Genomic DNA, 16,790 nt, shown 5'->3' on the forward strand with positions numbered 1-16,790 from the left:
CACATCTTCCAGGTCGCCCGACCCACCTGTCACGCCCTGGCTTAGCCCCCATGAGCCATAACTCCTGTAGCTCGGGGTTTGATTGCTTCTTTTTGCCACAGGGGGAGGTCCATGCGCCTGCAAGGACTCTCCTCCACCCCCCCCCCCCCCCAGAAAGCTGCGGCCTACCCCAACCCTGACCCCTAACTGTTCTCCAGACATTTCTGAATATCCAGCAAAAATAGGTCTAATCCCACGTCGGACAAATGCACCCTGTTCCATTCAAATAATCCTGCGCATTGAGTATCCACCCAAGCGTGCCTAATTTGCAGACCCCCCTCTTGCCATGAGCCACACACTGACCTGCCGGTTGATCTTACTCATTCCCTGACACCAATTGCGAGCCGGTAGGCAGGCCGGTCTGGGAATAATATCTGACCACACCACTTTTGTATGGGGGCACCATGCCATCACCAGCTGCAAGTCCTCCTTTACAGTGTCGATGAGCCTCTTGCACGTCCAATTGTCCACTTTGTTCCCTCCCAGATGGAGAAGCAACATCTGCGGGTGGCGGGGCACATCCCACACCCAATACAACAGGGCAGGAGCTGACTCCATCGCATTCCATGCTCCCCCCACCAGGATATCCTGATCCCTTGCCGTGTCAATCCCAGATGGACCCCTCTAGGCCGCCGCGCCGCTCTGATGCTAGCCCAGTGGACGACTGAGTGACCGACGATCCACACTGCATAGGTCGAACCAGCATCTACAAGTGGGAGGGCCAACAAACGTTGGGCAGACTAGAACCCCATAAACCACCCCCCAAGCCCAGCAAAGAACAAACAACAACAGAACAGTGTTGTAGACTCGACCCAGCAGACAATAATTCTAGTCAGTACCCTGCCTGCCCCCTTCCTCTCCAGAAGGCCGAATGTAACCCCGATAGGCCCCCGAAGCCCACCTGCTAATGCTGCGAATGGTGTCCGCTCCTAAACCCGCTTGACTGGCACTTGTTGCTGCCCCAATGCAGAAGGAATGCGTGCCGAACTGACTCGGGTTCTCCTCTACTGCCCTGAGACATCGCTGAAGTACCGCTGAAAATTGGTACCTCGTCAGCACCGCACCATTGGCATGAACCAATAGAAAGGGGGAGCCCACGGGCCTTACTTCTAAGTAGTCTGTCAGCAAGGCAACTGGACAGGAGTCCATACCTCGAACCCCCTTCAGCACTATTGTGCTACCCATCCCCCTCTGGTCCATTTTAGACCTCGACAGCTTGATAAGCAAGACCCCATCCTGAATGCACACATTCTCGTACAGCAGCCCAGCAGACACCGCAGCTAATCTATGCCTCACTACAATTTCCCCTACCCGAAAGGCTCCATAAAAGGCCAAGGCGAAGGTTGCGCGGAACAGCCTGGCTTCAAAACCCGACCGCGCCACCTCCCGAACTGCTTGTAACAGGCGCACTAGCAAGCCATGGGTGATCGGCCTCCGCGCATCCTCCTTCAGAGGCACCGCTATGCTCCAGCCTTTCAAGGCACTGCATACTAGGAAATGGGTGCCAGGTTGACCCCATCCGAATGCCTTGCTGAAAAACGTAAAGCCCGCCAGCTGCCGCCTCACCGCACTGCGCGAGCTCCCTTGTTTTTTTGCCTCTGCGATGTATGCCGCGAGCAACTCATCGGTAGCCTGTCCCCCGGACCTGCCCTCACTCTGAAGAAAGCTAGACACCCGGCCATAGCCGCTGACATAGGCAAACCACGTTGTAGGTGCTACCGAGGCCCTCAGCATCTTCCACACCTCCGGTCTCCGAGACGTCAAAGCTGCTCTGGCATCTGCCGCCCTTCCAAGTCCGCTTCCGGTGCTAGGGCCCTGAACGCCTGAAATTGAAAGCGAGACAGCGCATCAGCTACCCGATTATCCAGCCCTGGGACGTGTCTAGCCCTGAGGTGTACATTCAGGTGCAAACAGCGCAGCACCAATTCCTGAATCAAGGAGTTCACTGTCAAGCAACGCGCCGCCTGCTTGTTCACCACCTTCACCACCCTTTGATTGTCGCACCACACCAGCATATTCCTATCCTGCAGCCGCCCCGGCCACATCTCGCAGGCTACCACAAATGGGAACAGTTCCAAAAAGGTGATATTCTTTATAAGTCCCGCTTCCATCCAACTGTCTGGCCACGGGGCCGCAAACCACGCGCCCGCATAGTACACTCCAAAACCTGAGCTCCCCGCCGCGTCCATAAACAGCTCCAAATCCACATTGGACACCTCTTCACTCTGGAGTGCCAACGTACCATTAAATGCCGATAGGAATTCCAACCACATCCTGACGTCACTACGCACCCCCGCAGATAGGCGGACATGATGGTGGGGCTGCACTACCCTGGATGTTGCCACTGCTAACCACCATGAAAAGGCATGCCCCATCGGGATGACTCTACAAGCGAAATTGAGACTCCCCAATAGCGACTGGATGGCCCCCAGCGTGGCCTTCCTGCCCCATAACACCCCCATGATCTGCTCCTTCATTGCGCCACCTTGTCTTGCGGCAGCCGTGTCACCATGCTCACCGTGTCTATCTCGATGCCAAAAAAAGTCAGGACCGAAGTGGGGCCCTCCGTCTTGTCCGTGGTCAACAGTATGCCAAATTCTGCTGCCACCTGTAAAAAGGTTCCCAACAACCTACTGCAATCTCCACTCTCGTGGGCCCCGATGAATAAGAAATCATCCAAATAATGCACCAGAGTGTCCAACCCCGCCCTCTGCACCGTTACCCAGTGCACGAAGGAGCTGAAACGCTCGAAGTAAGCACATGACACCGAACAGCCCATCGGCAGACAGCGGTCGAAATAAAAAGCCCCTTCAAAATGAAAACCGAGCAGCGGGAAGGCAGACGGGTGGACCGGGAGCAACCTGAAGGCCGCCTCTATATCGACTTTTGCCAACTGCGCTCCTACCCCGCACTGTCGCACAATTCACACCACACAATCAAACGAGGTGTACTGCACTGAGCAGCAGTCTTTGGGAATGCCCGCGTTCACCGACCCGCCCAGCGGATAGGACAGCTTGTGTATCAAGCGGAACTTTCCTATCTGCTTTTTCGGGATCACTGCCAATGGGGACAGCATAAAGGGGCAAAAGGGGGGACCGACAAATGGACCCGCCACCCTACCCAACCGTAACTTTTCATCCAGTTTACCGCGCACCACCCCCTTCAGTTTCGAATCAGACGCAGAGTTCCGAACCCAATTAGAAACTACCTGCCCCTGGTACGAAATAATGAACCCTTCTATGAAGCCCTTCTCCAGTGTCACCGCAGCTTTTTTCGCCCGGTATTGGTGGAGCCATGGCAGCATGGCACCAACCTTCACCGGTGTGGGCACCTGTTCGTTCCATCTACTGTTTAGTGGCAGGCGCACCCCCTGCCCTTTTCCTCAGGCATTTGACTGCGGCGTGTCCTTGCCCGCACGTGGAACGGGCCTGACGAAACTTGCAATCCGGGAAAAGGCAGGCCGCTCTATTAAATCACCAGCAGACCTCGGAGGCTAGGCCTGGGACGCCCCCCGCGGTGCTGCCCTCCCCCCTCCCCGCTGCACGAAAGGGCTTGCTCAAGCCAGGGGAAGTAAACCCCCCCCTTTTCCTACTCCCCCCACCGCCACGGATCTCGGGGCCATATGGACCAACCAGAGGTTGATATCCTGTGTACCCCAGGTCATATGCTTGTTCTCCTCCATTTTGTCCCGGAACGCTTCATCGTAGTTTAGCCACGCCCAACCCCCAAAGCGCTGGAACGCGTCCAACACAGAGTCTGCATATGCCAACATTAAGCCGTACTGACTCATGTCCCTCCAACCACAGATGCTGGTCAGGCGCAAAAAGGATCGCATCCAATTGACTACCGCCTTTGCGACCTTGCGCTCCCTGAGTCCGGTCTGCTTTTTATAGTGCTTCGAGCACTTCCGTTTCTTCCTGCCTTCCAGCAAACGGAATATATCAGTGCACCGCCTTTGCCTGATCCTCTTCCGTAACGAGCGCGGCACCTGCTCCCACAGCTCCGACAAGGTCACTAAGGCCAGCTTTCCTCGGGCCCCTTCCACAGCACCCGACGCTGTACCCTCCTGCCTAGTGCCGCCCACTGCCTGCGAAGTGGAGGAGGACGATGTAGAAGAAGAGGAGGAGGAAACAGAAGAGGAAGAAGAGTCCCTACTCCGCTTCCCCCGCCCTCTCCGCTTGCACCGTGCACCCCTATCCCTCCCCCCACTAGGGCCCCCGTTATTACCGTCTTCAGACGCTGCAGCACTGGGCACCACCATTCCCAAAGCTGCCGCCGGGCCATATGCTGACGCTCCCTCCTGCCGCGTTGTAGCCTCTGCGCTTAGCATGGTCTGCTCCTGACCCGCCATCATCCGGTTGCTGGTTCCTCCCGCCGTGGATGTTGAAGGGCGCTCTGCCTCTCGCTCCTCCCGACTTGCCGCACCCTGTCAAGCGGCTTCCAGGTCATTCCGTTCCTGTGAGTATAAAACAGGGGAAGCAGCAGGACCGGCCCACCTGTCGCCCCACCCCGTCACCCGGGCGAGAGCCCCTCCTCCTGCCATACCCCCCCATCTCGGGTTTCCCGCAGCCTGCCCACCCATCCAGGGAGCAGCCCAGGGGGGGGGGGCACTGGCACCGCCCACGAAGGCGGCCGAAAAGGGGGCCAGGCCCCCCCCCACTGCTGCGGACCCCACCCAAACGTGGCACTGCCCGCTCCCCATGGGACTCCCTCCCCAGTACCCCCTTGGCAAAACTTTGCTGGTGCCCTTGGAGCATCACACGCCACCCTGCTTGCCCCAACAGCCTGCCCGCTCACCGGACACCCCCCAACCCGCTCCTCGAGCCGGCCACTGGGACTCCTATCGTGCTCCCCCTATCACGCTCCCCCCTTCTCCCCTGCAATCCACTGGCTGGGCAAGGGTGGCCTCCCCCACCGCCCCCCCCCCCCCCCCCCTGTGAGCCTGCGCCCATGTGATGAATTTTCTTTTGCCGCTTCTTTCCCGTTCCTAAGGCTGCGTCCACAGCAATAGCCGTCTGGGCAGCATCCTTAGATCTGTGTGCCCCTGGGCGTTCCACCCCCCCCCCCCCCCCCATATTCACTATAATGGCTGCACCATCTAAACGTAAACAAGTCTGAAATTTTACTCCCTAGACTGCAAGTGTTTATGCATGCTTACATCCTTCTCAGTATGTGTTTATGCATGCTTACATCCTTCTCAGTATCCCTCTTTTTCTTCTCTTCCACCTGTCCATTAGATTGTAAGCTCTTTGAGCAGGGACGGTCTTTCTTCTATGTTTGTGCAGCACTGCGTACGCCTTGTAGCGCTATAGAAATGCTAAATAGTAGTAGTAGTACTCACATGTGCTGCGCTGCTTCCTATAGAGTCACTGGTGCAAAATGAGAACTCCACACCCTGATCCTCCTCTGCCACCTCACCTGCTCCTGACACCATGGTGCAGGCCTCACATGTTCTTACCTATCTGGGTACTTTTTTTTTTGATTTCCTGAAGCTGGCCTTGATCTCTCAACATTTCACACAGAGCTCTGTGAAGGCAGGAACCTTTCTTTGAGCCACTGCAGCTGTGCATCCAGTAGTTCTCTGAAAACTCACAGCCTGATCGCTCCCGAAAGCTGCACAGGTCGCCTCTGCCCAAACCGCCTCCGAGGAACAAGACAACGCCCGTATCCTCGGAGGAGCTCTTTTTAATCTCCCCCTTAGCCCCGCCCCCCAAGCCGCCATCTGCCATTAGTGCCCCTCCCCGCGAGGCCCGCCGAGTGAGCAGTTTTAAATGGGCCACTCACATCGCGTCCCTCCTTGTGCATCAAACCCATGGCCTCTGACCCCTTCCCATCGCTCGTGCCCCTGCAGAACTGACTCGAACGGGCCCAGCCCTCGTTTAACGGGGCCTATCGAGACCAGCTCTCGGGCCTTTTATTCTGTCCCTCTTCAGTACTCTTGTCCTTTAGATTGTAAGCTCCTTTGAGCAGGGACTGTCCTTCTTTGTTAAATTGTACAGCGCTGCGTAACCCGGTCAGCGCTTTAGAAATGTTAAGTAGTAGTAGCAGTACTGATTTGTTTCATCAGAAATTCGTGAACAGACTAGCAAAATGAAACTTACCTAGCAGCCTTTAGATCGGATTGAACATACATTTGATGTGTTGCTCCTCTCGCCTTTAAATCGTACAGTAGGTGTGCTGACACAAACATTATTAAAATTAAACTACTATATGTGACCTGTTTTCTAAGTGGGTAGAGGCAGATCCTCCCAAACCAAAATTTTATCTCACATGTCATACATTAGGATTATACTGCCACACAGTTCGGATTCCAGCATAACACTGGGTTTCAAAATATTCTTTTTATCAAATATATTCTCCTGCTTTCAATTCAGAGCCACGTTGTACACTGTACATGATCAGCACGATATGTGAACATTTCCTGCGAAAGTACCATACCTCTAACTTGAGGTTATAAATCTATCATTGGGTTGAATGAGATCCCAAGGCAAAGTTTTATTGTTTGAAAGGCTATCAGTTTACATTCAATTTTGATCACTACTCCTGCATTCTAATTGAGAGGCTCTTAATCTTGAATCATCTAAGGGTTTTTTTTTTCTTTTGTTTTGTTTTTGTAAATCTTCTCAGTCATTTCCACTGAAGCTTGTGCTTACTTTGGGTTTTGCAAAATGAACAACTGCCTAGCATTATCTGCCCAATCAAAAAGCAACAGTAAGCTAAATCAGCTTGAACACCAAACAGACCAGAGAATAAACAGTCCTCAAAGTAATGCATCCACAGGCAATCTGTGACGGAAATTAAAAGTCATATTTGTAAGGAAACCCTCAGTTTCAGCAGAACTTCTGATGGGAGATCAGCCGCTGGTGGGGAGGGTGCAGCAGCTGAGATTAATGTACACACTGTACTGTGTGTCCAAGGTGCTGAAAGAAAGCCAGGAGTCCAGGGTTTATCGCTACCAGCTGAAACAAGAAACCGAACTCCAAGCACAATGCAATAATCTAGAGATCAGGCAGAGTTTACTTGTTAGCTACCCCTGCTCCTTGTTCAGGGAACAGGGTGTCAAAAATAACCAGATCCTTACAGCAAAATACCAACAAGCACAAGAGGGGCACCTACCTCCAGCTCTTCGGGTCGGTGATCTTCCAGGGAGAGCTAAACCGAAGGATGGGAAGGGAAGTTGTGAAAAATCTAACCTCTGGGCTTCCAGCGTAAACTCAGCCTTGCCCTCCAAACCCTGCCAGTTCCTCTCCAGTTCATTCTCGGCAATCACGCCTTCACCAGTTTGATTTTGTTGGGTGGCTTTCTTTTCAGCAGAGATATGGTAATTATAATTCACTTTTCCACCCCTTTGGATTTTTAAAGATGGGTCCCCTGAATCAGGCAGTTTCCTTTGCCCAGGGAACAGGAAATTTCATTCAATCTTATATTTCTTCTGCAATAATCTGGGAAACAGTGACTTGCTGCATCCTAAGGAGGAAAAAAAAAAAGCCTGCTTCCCTGTACAGCATCATGCGGCAAATTCAAGCAAATGTTTTCAAACTGAAGTGTAGAGTAAACGATAGAAGCCTCTCATGCTTACTCTGGTAGCCAATTTAGCACCAGGTGAGTCCCAGATATTAGCAGTTATTCATTTCACTGGCAAGGCAGCCGGATCCCTGAAGTCCTGCGTAAAATGGGAAACATGCTAAAAGAAGCCTCTTCCATCAAATAAAGATAATAAGCACTTTCAAGAACGTGTGTCTGTGAAGGTTACAGCTAAGAGTTGAGAGGAGACGAGAAGGTGGATCTGTAGCTGAAAAAGAAACAAGAGAGCTCCGGTTTTCCTGCTTTACTGTCCTTCACCACCAGGTGACTGGCTTCACTTCTTGCTTCTCGAGGCCAGTACTGAGGGGATTTCTCTTAGCTGTCAAAAAGCAATGTTTCCTCTCTCGTTAATCACACCGGCTGGGTCTTAAAGCCTGCAGGTTCTCTCCCTCTTGCCATTTGTCTGCACGTCTTCTCGTCTGAGTTATCCACCGGTCTGATCTTTAAGGGATGCTGTCCGCAATCGCAGGGTGGTTTGAAAATGCCTTTCCTCCTAAAGCAGATTCTCACTCTGGGATGGCCGATCTGTCAGCCCCCGCAAAAGCAGAGTGTCGCTCTGGCCTGTCCTAGCTCAGGAGGAGCCAGGTGAAGGATAGGAGCTGGGGCAATGTGTTTCGTTTGAGAGACACAACAGATGGAACTGCATCCTATGCTAAATATGAACACATTTTGCTTGGAAATTTGCCACCTGAATCTGCCCAGTTATACTAGCATTGTATTTTACCTTATTTTTCAGACTGATGCAGCACCAACTCATTGTGTTCCATCTTACTGCAGAAAGCAAATATTGTCAGTAGATTTTATATTTTTCTTCAGTCTCTCCACAGGATATTGTGTTACCTGATCGCTAGGAATACCATTTCTCTCTCTTAAAGCTGGGAGGAAATGGCAAGTGAAATTGTGATCACTGCATTTCTTTTGTTTTGTATTTACAATGGGTGAAAGCTGTTTCATGGAGAATGACACTGAAAGAGGCTATGTTAAAAAGTATGCAGAAGCAGGATGAATTTACATAGAAAACTGAAGCTAAATGTTTTGTAGCTCCCTCCTCACTTCTTTTGGGCTTGTACTATATGGAAAGAGGGCCACAGCTGGAAACAGAGGAAATGAAGGTAGGTGACCCCTCTTTGTTTCTAGAAGCAATATGAACACTTTTTTTTTTTTTTTGCTGTGTTACTTAGGGCACAAAGGCAGAAGCCCCTTAAAGCTCCCCATCCTATGCCTTCACAAAGGCCCTCTGTTCTGCCTAGTGTAGGGTTAATGCTGACTTGCAAGAGGCTTTCAGGGACTTTGCAAGGGGATACAGACTGCTTTGTAAAACAGATATTCTGACCCATTTATTTTAAAAGAGGTGGGGGAGATGCAGCAGGTGATTGCTTCTTTCTCTTCCCTCCTCCCCTCCCTCTCAGACTTGGTCAGTGATGCACTGCTAGGAATCCTCCTTCAACAAAGGGAATCAGAAAGTGGGCTAGCTCTTTTTTTTTTTTTTTAACTGTTCCAGAAAGAGAAGCTGCTGTTTCCACAGAGTCTCTGCTACACAGGATTTGTAACCCATCTCTCCTTGCACAGTTCCCAGTTTATTTCTCTGGCTCACTGTCTTGCAGTTAGACAGGTAAATGTCTCTCTGAGTGATAGGGAGAGTAGTTGGCATGGATGAACAGCCTGTATAGGTCATATGGTCCTTATCTGCCTACATTTTTCTTTGTTTCTATGTTTGACCATCCTCAGGTGTCTGTTACTAACCAGGAAGCTCAGCAGAAAGAGCCAAATAGAATGAAATGTTTTCAGTGAAATGCAGCAGCTGCAGCAGTCCATTTGGTTAGAGTTGGAGATCTGGCTAGACTGATGCTTCCAGAACTCCTCTGGGTCCTGCTGTCATATGCTCTGAGCCAGAACCACTCTTAACTCCTTCAGTGCCAAGTTATTTAGGAAAGGCTTTTCACATACCTGGGATTTTGCTCTAATCTTAAGCTCCTCATCCCTCTCCTCCATACTTAGTTTGGGTTAGGGTACCTCAGACTCTATCCACCCATCCCTCCTTCATATTTACACTATATTGGTGCTGAAATGTACCAAACTTTTCTGTCATGTGTAGTCTGTAGCGGTTCCAAACCTCAGCCATTACCACCAGTTCATACACTACAAGCACTGTTTGAAAAGCTCCTTCTTGCTCAGGGTCTCTTCCTCCCACCCAAAGCAATCAGTGAGATCCAGTACACTTTAACAGCATGCCTACAAATCATGGCAGTTAGTGTGGGATGTTGGATTTCAGCCACCACCACATTTGGTAAATGATGAACAGATCCATAGCTACTTATACTGTAGGTAATAAAAGACAAAATCTTTCCTTCCTGAGAAGCCGAGAAGGGGAAAGAGGAGAAACCCTTCCTGTACTTGAGGGGGTTGTTCTTTTACTGCTGTGTAGCAGACTGTGGATGTAATTTTGTAAATAATTTCCATTTGCAAAACATGGTTGTACATGTAGAAATAGTGTTTTATAAAATTCACTTTGGGGGCGGAGCATGATGGTGCCATGCACTGTTTATTTTTGCATTTACTATTACTACTACTAATTATTTCAATTCAAGATATACACAGTGCTGTATACAAATATATAAGAGACAGTCCGTGCTCAACAGAGCTTACAATCTATTCAAGACAAATAAGTGATTAGGGAGTACATTTATTTTGGAAATGATTAAAACAACATGGGTATTAAATAGGTGGATAGGGGATTAAGAATTAAAACAGACTCAAAAGGTGGGCTTTTAACCTGGATATGAATAGAGCTAGGGATGCAGCATGTTGCAGGAAGTCCATTCCAGTCATATGGCACAACAAGATCGAGGGAATGGACCTGGAGTTGGCGGCAATGGAGAAGGATACAGACATGAGTAACATCTAGTGAATGGAGTTCCTGGGGAAGGGTGTAGGGAGAGATAAAATAGGAGAGAAACGAAGGAGCTGCAAAACGAATGTACTTGTAAGTCAGTAAGAGGAGTCTGAACTATATATAGGAATGGAAAGGGAGCCAATCAAGTGATATTATAGTAACATAGTAGATGACGGCAGAAAAAGACCTGCATGGTCCATCCAGTCTGCCCAACAAGATAAACTCATATGTGGTACTTTTTGTGTATACCCTACCTTGATTTGTACCTGTCCTCTTCAGGGCACAGACCATATAAGTCTGCCCAGCACTATCCCTGCCTCCCACCACCAGCTCTGGCACAGACCGTATAAGTCTGCCCAGCACTATCCCCGCCTCCCAACCACCAGTCCCGCCTCCCACCACCACCATTTATTGTTTATTTCACTTGATATACCATTTTCCTTGTAGTCAAACCAAAATGGTTTACAATGTGCAAAGGCAATTAAAACAATCAAAACAATAACATCAAAACAGAAATGCCATAATTTGATAGTAAAGCTCAAACACTCAAGACCAGCCATCATTTGCACAAACACATACTTAAATCATACCAATCACAAACATTTAATTAAAATCCAGAACAGCTATGGTTCTATCTATATAAAATAAGTAGCTATTTTATATAGATAGTTACATTTTTGTTTCCTTTCCCTTTCCCATTGCAAATATCGATTAGAGGAAACTGAAGAGACATAGGCTAGAGTGATAAACTCTATTGTACAAAAGCCAAATCAAAAATTCTAAGTTTTCATTAATACTTGGAAAAACGTATAAGAGTCTTCAAGCCGTAGGTGCTGAGGGAGCAAGTTTCAGAGGGCCAGGGCAAGGAAGAAAAAAAGGAGACAAGCGCATCGATTACCAGCATGCTTTTGAAGTGGGTCGTAGGACCAACCTGTTGTGAGTTAAAGAATGTAATGTGCGAGGAGTGTAGGGAACAACATGGGTAGCTAAATAAGAAGAAGTGGCCGTATGTAGAATTTTATAAGTCATGAGGAGAGGGGTTATATGAACATAATGATACTTCTAGAAGATAAGTTATGCAGCAGAATTTTGACCATGAGGAAATGAACTGTGGTTATAGGATAGTAGACTTAGGAGTAATGTCAGGAAATTATTGTTCACAGAGAGGGTGATCGAAGCCTGGAATGTTCTCCTGAAGTAGGTGATAAAGACAAAAGTGGTAAGGGAATTCAGAATGTCATGGGATAAACACAGAGGATCTCTAATTAGAAAATGGATGGTATAAAAAAAACCCTAAACTTAAATGGCTACATTTGTGTGGATCTGTCAAGTGACACTTAGATGGTGACTTCACATTTGATGAACTAGGGCCAGTGCCGAGCAGATTTGTACAGTCTGTATCCCTTATATGGCAATCTGGTTTAGAATGGGCTGGAAAGGGCTTCAATGGCAATATCTGTGGCTGGAACCTAAGGACTGTGCTAGGCAGACTTTTACAGTCTGTGTCCCGCAAATGACAAGACAGGCTGGACTGGGCTTCAACAGCAACTCTAGTAGTTGGAATGTAAGGACAGGGCAGGGCAGACTTCTATGGTTTATGTCCCAGAAATGCCAAAGAAAGACCATGATCAAGTATTTTACATCACATTCATTGTTGATTTAGTCATGAATTGATAATGAGTGTGACAGTTGGGCAGACTGGATGGACCATTCAGGTCTTACTATGTTACTATCAGGCTCATTTTCAAAGGATAAAAATGTCCAAAAAGCGGCATAAGTCTGCATTTGGAAATTTTTCTCCCAAAAACGTCCAAATCAGTATTTTTGAAACCTATTTTTAGACTTTTTTCTCTGAAGTCCGCCAGAAGTGCGTCCAAATCTGAAGGAGGAGTGCCAGGAGCATGTTCAGGGCAGAATTTGGGTGTTCCTAAGATTTAGACATCTTTCAGCTATAAAGGAACAAAGCAAAACCATACCATCCAGGACTAAAACAGACGTTTTGAGCTAGACATGTTTTTATTATGAATAAGGCACAAAAAGGTGCCCTAAATAACTAGATGACCACTGGAGGGAATCACAATGATCTTCCTTAATTCCCCCAGTGGTCTCTAACCCCCCCACACCCCCTAAAAATGTGATGAAAAACATGACTTACCAACCTCTATGCCAGCCTCAGATGTTATACTCAGATCCATTAGAACAGCATGCAGGTCCCCGTAGTAGTTTAGTGTTGGGTGCAGTGCACTGCAGACAGGTGGACCCATGCTCCTACCTTCCCCTACCTGTTACACTTGTGGAGGAAACTGTGAGCCCTCCAAAACTCACCAGAAACCCATTGTACCCACATATAGGTGCCCCCATCACCTGTAAGGGCTATGGTAGTGGTGTATAGTTGGGGGTAGTGGGTTTTGGTGGGCTCAGCACACAAGGTAAGGGATCAATGGTGAGGTGTACCTGGGAGGATTTTATGAAGTCTACTGCAGTGCCCCCTAGGATGTCCTGGGATGTCAGGGGGACCAGCCTACTAAAAATACTGGCTCCTCCTACATCCCAATAGCTTGATTTTGTGCGTTTTGTGCGTTTTGCACTTGGACCTTTTTTTTTTTTTTTTTTAATGGACCAATAAAACAAAACGTCCAAACCACAAAACGTTGGTCAAAACAGTATTTTCAAAAACAAAAGAGACATTTTTCTTTTTTTTGAAAATGATCTTCTTTCCTATTCGGATTTTGGACATTTCTTTGTAAAACATCCAGAGTCAGACTTAGACATCATATCAAAAATGCCCCTCCATGTTATTATGTAGGGAAGGGAAGAGAAATGGTTTAGTGGGGGACCTGTGAGCTGCAAGCTGCAGTAATCTAAACAGGAGGTGATGAAAGCATGGATAAGGGTTTTGGCAGTGTGCTCAGAAAGGAAGGGACAAAGTTTGGCAGTGTTACAGAGAAAGAAAATGACAGGTTTTAACAGTTTGTTGGATATGTGCAGAGAAAGAGAGAGAAAAGAGTCAAAGATGACCCCAAGGTTAGAAGCTGAGGAAACAGGGAGGATGACAGTATTATCCACAGAAATAGAGAACTGGGGAAGAGGAGAGGTGGGTAAGGGTGACAGATAAGAAGCTCTGTCTTAGCTATGGCAGTGGGACATCCAGGAAACAATGCCAGACAGGCTGAGATTTGAGCCTGGATTCCTGGTGAAATTTGTGTATAGGAGTAGATCTGGGAGTCATCAGCATAAAGATGATACTGAAAACCATAGGCAGAGATTGGAGCACTAAGAGAATAAGCATAGAGAGAAGAGAAGAGGTCCCAAGACAGAACCCTGAGGTACACTGGCTAACAGTGGGATTGCAGTGGATGGTCCACTAGAGTATATACTAAATATGTGATGAGAAAGATAATAAGAAAACCAAGACAGAGCAAAGCCTTGAAAACCAAGTGAGGATTGTGTATCAAGGAGTGATAATCAACAGTGTCAAAAGCAGCATATAGGTCAAGAAGGATGAGGATTGAGTAAAGGCCCTTGCATTTGACCAGGAACAGGTCACTGGATACTTTGGCAAGGGCTGTTTCCATAGACTGTAGAGGGAAAAGGCCAGATTGGAGTGGATCAAGAATAGTTTGAGATGAAAGAAAGTCAAGGCAATATTGGTGAACAGCATATTCATGTAGCTTGGATGTGAAAGGGAGGAGGGATATGAGATAACAGTTAGAAGGGCATGTAGGGTCTAGTGAAGATTTTTTGAGGATTGATATAACCACATCATGTTTGAAGGTATCAGGAACAGGAAGGGATGTCAGTAGGGGAGATAGAATTGAGGAGACGAGTAGGAATTGGATCAGAAGAACAGATAGTGAGCCTGGAGGAGGAGAAAAGATGTGCAGTTTCCTCTTCTTTGATTTTAGAAAAAGAAGGAAGAAAGGGTGGCAGAAGTTAAGAAGAATTTGAGAATAAAGTGGGAGAAGAGGAGAAGGAGGTGGCCTGTCAGAGAACCCAAGATTAACCTTGTGAAACTTGTCATGTAAACACTCAACTATGATCTGGGCAGAAGCAAAGTGGGGGGTGGGGGAGGGAGGTTGGAGATGGAGGCACTTTGAAAAACAAATTTAGTGTGGTAAAGAGACAGCAGAGGTTGGAGGCATGAGAATTTGTCAAATAGATACAACATTCTTGTTTGGCAAGAGCATTTTGGAAGGAGGTCAGAAAGAATTTGAAATATATGAAGGCAGCATGGGCATGGGATTTTAGCCATTTGCACTCAACAGGGTATGCATAGGAATGTAGGTAGTGGATTCTGGAGGCCAGCTAAGGCTGAGGTTTAGAGAATGGGGAATGGGAGGAGTGAGAATGTCCAGAGCAGAGGAAAGAATAGTATCATAGGAAGAAACGGCCCCATTGACAGACTAGGATAACATAGTGGATAAGAGTAGACGTGAAACAGTGGTGGAGAGAGTGTAAAATTCCTAAATGTGTTGGTGGTGTTTGGATGAGACGGGGGGGGGGGGGGGGGGTCTGATTAAACATGAAAGTTATCAGATGATGGTCAGAAAGGGGAAGAAAGGGGGTTGAGAACAGTGAGCAGTTGGAGAGGAAGACAAGGTTGAGGCAGTGGTCATGCTGGTAAGTAGGATTGTGGAGCAAAGCTGAACACTAAATAAGGAGATTAAAGCAAGAAGCTTAGAGACAAGAGTCAGAGGGGTCATTAGCATGAATGTTAAAGTCCACCAAGAATGAGGGAAGGATGTAGAAGAAAGAAGGAAAGCCAGGAGTCAAAGTCAGTGAGAAAGGGGGCCAATAAATGGCAGCTATGCAGAAAAGTAGTAGAGTGAATAGAAGCATGGAATGGACGTCCAAGGAAGAAAGGCAGTGAGACTGAGGTGGAAAACGAGGTTGACACCTACAAGAAGCTGAGCGTATTAGCACAACACCGCTACTATGGCCTACCGGGTGAGGTATATGGGAAAAAAGATAGCCTCCATCATAAAGGGTAGCAAGTGAAGCAGAGTCTTTGGAGAAAAGCTGTGCCTCAGTTACAGCAAGAAGATGGAGAGTATGAGAGATGAGGTCATGAATGTAGGCAAGCATGTTGGAGGCAGAGCACACATTCCACAGGGCACATGAAGAAGGGAGAGAAGAGGGAGAAAGGAGAGGAATATAAATAATATTAAAGAGATTGGGGTTTAACCTGCGCAAGTAGGGTGAAATTTGACTAGGAGAGACAGGATTCAGATTGATATCACCAGCAGAGATGAGAAGAAGGAGCAAGAGAGTTCAGAGAAGAGTAGGGGAGGCCTGATGACAAAGACAAAGATGAGATGTGCTCTGACGGAATAGAAATGGTTGAACGAAAGAAAGAAAATGTAGAAGCTCACACATTTTCATTAGTAGCTCAAGGTGAATTACATTCAAGTACATTAGGTATTTCCCTCTCCCCAGAGGGCTTACAGTCTAATTTTGTATCTGAGACAATTGGGGGGGGGGGGGGGGTAAATGTCTTGCTCAAGAGCACAAGGAGCAGCAGCAGGATAGGAGCCTGATGGTGACTGTGGTGCTGTTTTTTTTTCTTTTTTTTTTACTTAAAAAAGTTACTTTCTTAACTATGCCCAGTCTGGCCATGTCAACCCCCCCCCCCCCCCCCCCACACACACACCCCAACCAATCCCAGACTTCAATCTAAGGCTTACTTCAGTGAACAACAAAAGAAATGCTAGTGTTTGATCCTACTGAAAAGCAGATTATAGGAGATTTGGCTCTGCTGGGAGAAGAGGTTTCACTCTGTATGTCAAAAACTCTTGTTCAGAAGTGGAACAAGCATGGTGACAGAGTAGTTGCAGCCCAGTGAGTGAACTAAGGAGCTACTTCAGGTTTGGTTGGTGCTTTAAGCCCTACCAAAGAAATTCTAGTTTGATAGCTTCACAGTTAGGGAACGAGACAGCAGTAGAACCACTGAAGGAACTTTTCAAGGAACTAACCCCTTTGTTACCATATTGTTGATGGTGAGCTTGAGGTCAAGCACCACTCCTCTCCCCTTGGAAAAAAAACCCTCTGATAACTGTAGATACTATTTGAGCAGCATTGATGAAGATGAACGATTCTGTTTCCTCTTGTGCTAAGGATATCTCTGTGTTGGCAATTAACTTGTTACTGCTTATCAAACCTCCAAGCTTCAAGAGCTAATCCTTAAAGTAGAATACATGGAGTCTAAAGTGAAATAATTTTCAGAAGTTAATATGGCAGATAATGTTTAATGTGAGCAAGTACAAAGTGATGCATG

The sequence above is a fragment of the Microcaecilia unicolor genome, chromosome 2 (genome assembly GCF_901765095.1).
Source record: "Microcaecilia unicolor chromosome 2, aMicUni1.1, whole genome shotgun sequence".
Taxonomy (NCBI): Eukaryota; Metazoa; Chordata; class Amphibia; order Gymnophiona; family Siphonopidae; genus Microcaecilia; species Microcaecilia unicolor.